At 35.8% G+C, this 6000-nt stretch overlaps 1 non-coding gene across 1 annotated transcript; it reads left to right on the forward strand.

Moving 5' to 3' along the window:
* The first annotated feature begins 4328 nt into the window (after positions 1 to 4328).
* On the forward strand, positions 4329 to 4411 carry TRNAL-UAA. Its single transcript has one exon. It is a non-coding gene; the product is annotated as a tRNA-Leu (tRNA).
* The last annotated feature ends 1589 nt before the right edge of the window (positions 4412 to 6000 follow it).

A 6000-nucleotide genomic window follows, 5' to 3' on the forward strand; every position in this document is an offset into this window, starting at 1 on the left:
ATTGACCAAGCCATAAAATTGGCTAACTTTATGGTCCAACTAATACACATTGTACGTCCCACCTGGATGTGCACATCTAGTGTAGTGGTATCATAGTACCCTCCCACGGTACTGACCGAGATTTGATTCCTCGGATGTGCAATTTTGAGTAGGTCAATCTTTTAATGACTTAAAGAAGAACTCCTAAGCCTACTTGTAGGTCAATCTTCTAATGACTTAAAGAACCCATAATGGGTGACAGGTCAATCTTCTACTGACTAAAGAACCCATAATGGGTGACTTACTCTTGTTCTTGTAATAGTTGTGAAGAGCCTTGGGTGACTTACTCTTGTTCTTGTAATAGTTGTGAAGAGCCTACCAGCCTACTTGCAGGTCAATCTTCTAATGACTTAAAGAATCTATAATGGGTGACTTACTCTTGTAACAGTTGTGAAAAGGCTTAGACTTACGGGCTTGATAGGACTAGATTGACCAAGCCATAGAATTGACTAACTTTATGGTCCAACTAAAACACACAGTACTTCCCACTTAGATGTGCACATTTTTCAAGCTTACTTGTTGGTCAATCGCCTAATGACTTACAACTCACTCTGAAGAGGCTTAGACTTATGGGCTTGATAGGGCTAGATTGACCAAGCCATTGGATTGTCTAACTTTATGGTCAACTAAAACACACCTACTTCCCGTGCAAATCTAGTGTAGTGGTATCATAGTACCCTCCCATGGTACTGAGGGGTTTGATTTCACAGATGTGCATTTTTCAAGCTTACTTGTAGGTGAATTGTACTCCTAGTAGGTGACTGTAATAGTAGTGAAGAGGCTTAGATTTATGGGCTAAATTGATCCAGACATAGAATTGCTAACTTAATGGTCCAACTAAAACATACTTCCCTCCTGGATGTCACATCGAGTGTAGTAGTATCATACTACCCTCCCATGGTCCAGACTGAGGTTCGATCCCGGATATGCATTTTCCAAAGTTACTTGTAGGTCAACTAAGTACACTTAAAACAACCCCGAATGTGTGACCTACTCTCCTGTAATAGTAGTTTGGAGGCTTAGACTTAAGGGCTAGATTGGCCAAGACATAGAATTGGTTAACTTTATGGTCAAACTAAAACACATAGTACTCCCTTCCTGGATGTAGTTGTATCATAGTACCCTCCCATTGTACTGATCGGGCTTCAATTCCCCTAAATCGCTAAGTGCACCTAAAAGAACCCCTAACGAGTGACTTACTACTTAGACTTATGGGCCTGATAGGGCTAGGTTGACCAAGCCAACTAACGGGTGACTTACTCTCCTGTAATAATAGTGAAGAGGCTAAAACTTATGTGCCTAATATAGTTTATGGACCAACACTCAGTACTTCCCTCCTGGATTACCACATCTAGTGTAGTGGTATCTTTCCCTCCTGGATGAGCACATCTAGTGTAGTGGTATCGTAGTACCCTCCCACGATACTAACCGAGGTTCGAGTTATTGGATGTGCATTTATCAAGCTACTTGAAGGTCAATCATCTAATGACTTTTATTAAATAAAGAGAATAGAAATAAGTGGCTATCATCTAATGACTTTTATTAAATAAAGAGAGTAGAAATAAGTGGCTAAGGGCACCTAGAAGAAACCATAATGGGTGACTTATGGGTCATATAGGGAATTGGCTAACCACCCATTATGGTTCATATAGGGAATTGGCTAACTTTATGGTAAACTTAAACACAGAGTACTTCCCTCTTGGATGTGCATATCTAGTGTAGTGGTATCATACTACCCTCCCACGGTACTGGCCGGGATTGGATTTCCCAGATGTGCATTTTTCAAGCTTACTTGTAGGAAAATCTTCTAATAACTTAGATGAAATAAAGAGAAGAACCCGAAGGACTTACTCTCTTGTAATAGTAGATAAGAGGCCTAGACTTATGGGCCTGATAGGGCTAGATTGACCCAGCCATAGAATATGCTAACTTTATGGTCCAACCAAAACACACACTACTTCCCACTTGAATGTGCACATCTAGTGTAGTGGTATCATATGAAGGGAATGAATTCTTTATCCACGTAGTGGAAGCATTGAGAACCGTTTTAATTTTTATTATGAATTAAAACAAAAGAAATAAATATGAGTATAAGAATTCTATTTTGTAGAAACCCTAGCTTGCAAGACTTTTTGAAGTAATCAAACCATGCAAACATTCTTCCACATTCCACAAGATCTTCCTTGCTATGATTCGAACACAAAGCCAAGGCTTGTGGGAGCCTCTTGAAAGAAAATCCCAAAGGGATTGGAGAAGAAAAAGAGTTTCGAGAATTCTCTAGAGATGTAATTACATTCTCGAGAGAAAGTGGGAGAGATTGATGTGTCTTTTGCTCAACCCAAGGGTCCTATTTACCGGGACTCTGAGAATATTTGTCAAATAATATATTAGGATATAATTCCTTATACAAATCATATTTAGATATTATATGATATCGTAATATATATTTAATTATTCGAATCTCATTCAAATTTAAAAAATATTTTTATTTAATATATCAAAATATATTAATTGGTTTAATATTTAATTGTATCAAATACAATAAATATATTTTTCCTTTAAAATATATAATATATTAAATATTAATTTAAACCCTTCAAATTAATATATTTTTCTTTATTTATATTTAACCTATCTAATATATTAAATATTAATTTCAACTCTTCAAATTAAAAATATTTTCTCTATTTTTTTAATATTTTTAATATATCTCATATATTAAATATTAATTTGAGGTTTCAAATTAATTTTATTTTCTCTATTTATTTAATATATCTCATATATTAAATATTAATTTGACATTTCAAATTAAATTTATTTTTTCCTTTATATTTAATATATCTAATATATTAAATATCAATTTGAACACTTTCAAATAAATTAAACCTTTAAGCGTTACTATCAGCTAACAAAGGGGACGTTATGGACCTACAGATTGTAAGCTCCAATGATACAAAATTAATTAATTAAAATCTTTAATTAATCGATCTTTATTCATTAACTATTAGGTCACTTCACTATAGACCTAGAGTTGCACTCTTATGCACCGTAGGACAAGTTATGTCCATTGATATAACTATTACAAGCAAGTCGATTCTTCACGAGTTGTTCATAATTACAGCTGGGTCAAACGTGCGTTTTACCCCTGTAGTTACATCTTTCACCTTAAGTACCATGGATAACAATTAATTACAAATAAAATAATAAAAATTATTGTTATAAACTAAATAATTAATTACGAGGCTTTAGAGCATAAATCCCAACATCATAGACTCTCCCACGGTACTTATCGTGGTTTGATTCCCCGAATGTGCATTTTTTTAAGCTTTCTTGTAGCTAACTTTATGGTCTAACTAAAACACACCGTGCTTCCCACCTGGAAGTGCAACCGAGGTTCTATTTCGCGGATGTGCATTTTTCAAGCTTTCTTATGGGCCTGATAGGGCTAGATTGACCAAGCAATAGAATTGACTAACTTTATCGGCCATTTTGTTGTCGTGAATGTATAAAAAGTGTATCAAACTATTAATGTATAATTTATTACTAAAACTAAAAAATATACCTACAAAATGTTTGTTCTACAAGTAATACATTTGTATTAATTGTTTGACTAAAACAATGCCACTGGGAATACATTTGTATTAATTGTTTGACTAAAACAATGCCACTACTAATACATTTGTATTAATTGTTTGACTAAAACAATGCCACCATTATCCAAACCAAAGAATATGCTTCAAAGCTATCTCCTAACAGAGGAATGCGATAGTCTTTGTTGTAAGATTCGATTATATCAATTTGAATAGCGTTCAACCACAACTATAAATATCGAACTCCAACTATTCATGAACAAAGTAAGTTTGTTGAAATTATCTGTCAAAGGTGTTCCAAAATTTGGTGTGGAGAAGTGTTTCCTTCAAATCTAGTTCTAATTAAGAATGCCAATGAAGAAGAATTGCAAAAGGTTGAAAGATTTACAATGGAAGTGTATAACAAGAATAGTGAACGTCTCATTTACTTGCGTGTGGTGAATGGTCTGACTTATATGATCAATGGAGGTAGAATAATTTTTTTTTATTATTGTGATAGAAGCTATAAATGACGATGGTATTCCTTGGTCATATATTGCAAAGGTAGAGTACTATGTGTTTAACCCTATGATGCCCCAACTCTTATCATTTTCTAATATATTTCTCTGAATACAAATTTAGTATTCATACTTATTTTCGATATTTATTTAATTAATTTAAATTTAGTTTAGCTAAATTTAATTTTGAGGAACAAAATTAGCTGGTTTGCCCGAGAGGTTAAGGGGGAAGACTTAAGATCTTCTGCACACAAGTGCGCATGGGTTCGAACCCCATAGCCAGCATTATAGATATATAAGTGATTTACAAGAAATATGTGGCTAAGTGCACCCAGAAGAACCCCTAAGAAACCCTAATAGGTGACTTCCCACTGAAATCCTAATAGGTGACTTCCCACTTGGATGTGCACATCTAGTGTAGTGGTATCATCATGTTCGTACCCTCCCACGATATCCACAATATTTATTAGGGTTCGATTCCCTCGATGTGCATTTTTCAAGCTTATTTGTAGGTCAATCGTCTAATGACTTAGATGAAATAAAGAGATTAGAAATAAGTAAGTGGCTATAAGTGCACCTAGAAGAACCCCTACTGGGACAGTAGTGAAGAGACTTAGATTTATGGGCTAGATTAACCAAGACATAGAATTGTTAACTTTATGGTCCAACTAAAACACACACTACTTCTCACTTCGATGACACAGCTAGTATCTGCTACCATAGTACCCTCCCATGGTTGATCGGAGTTCGATTCCCTAGATGTGCTTTTTTTCAAGCTAAGTGCACCTAGAAGAAACCCCTAATGGCTGTCTTACTTAGAGGCGGGCTACATTGGCCAAGCCATAGAATTGACTAACTTTATTGTCCAACTAAAAGACACAGTACTTCCCTCTAGGATGTGCACATCTAGTGTAGTGGTATCATAGTACCCTCCCACGGTACTGATCAGGGTTCGATTCCTTGGATGGTAGGTTGATCTTTCCCGATACTTTATGGTCCAACTAAAAGACACACTACACACTACTCCCTCCAACTTAATGATATGATCCAACTAAAAGGTTAACTTTATGGTCCACTACTCCCTCCAACTTAATGATCCAACTAAAAGACACAGCACTTCCTTCCAAGATGTGCACATGTCATAGTACCCTCTCATGATACTAATTGGGGTTCGATTTCTCGGATGTGCATTTTTCAAGCTTACTTGTAGGTCAATCTTCTAATGACTTTTATAAAATAAAGAAATCGGGGTTGGATTTCTCGGATGTGCATTTTTCAAGCTTACTTGTAGGTCAATCTTCTAATGACTTTTATGAAATAAAGAAATTAGAAATTGGTGGAAAAGTACACGTACGAGAACCCCCCGGGGTGTCTTACTCTCCTATAATAGTAGTGAAGAGGCGGGCTAGATTGACCAAGCCATAGAATTGGTTAACTTTATGGTCCAACTCTCTCGTAGTGAAGAGGCTTGCTAGATTGACCAAGCCATAGAATTGGTTAACTTTATGGTCCAACTCTCTCCTAGTAAAGAGGCTGGCTAGATTGACCAAGCCATAGAATTGGTTAAACTTTATGGTCCAACTCTCTCCTAGTGAAGAGGCGGGCTAGATTGACCAAGCCATAGAATTGGTTAACTTTATGCTCCAACTCAAAGACCGAGTACTTCCCTCCAAGATATGCACATCTAGTGTAGTAGTATCATAATACCCTCCTACGGTACTGACCGGGGTTAAATTTCTCGAATTTGCACTTTTCAAGCTTACTTGTTGGTCAATCTTTAATCTCTTTTATGAAATAAAGAGATAAGAAATTAGTCGTTAGTGCACCTAGGAGAAGAGATTAGAAATTAGTGAAGAGGCGGGCTAGATTGACCA

Source organism: Cucurbita moschata, unplaced genomic scaffold (genome assembly GCF_002738365.1).
Source record: "Cucurbita moschata cultivar Rifu unplaced genomic scaffold, Cmos_1.0 Cmo_Scf00026, whole genome shotgun sequence".
NCBI classification, from domain to species: Eukaryota; Viridiplantae; Streptophyta; class Magnoliopsida; order Cucurbitales; family Cucurbitaceae; genus Cucurbita; species Cucurbita moschata.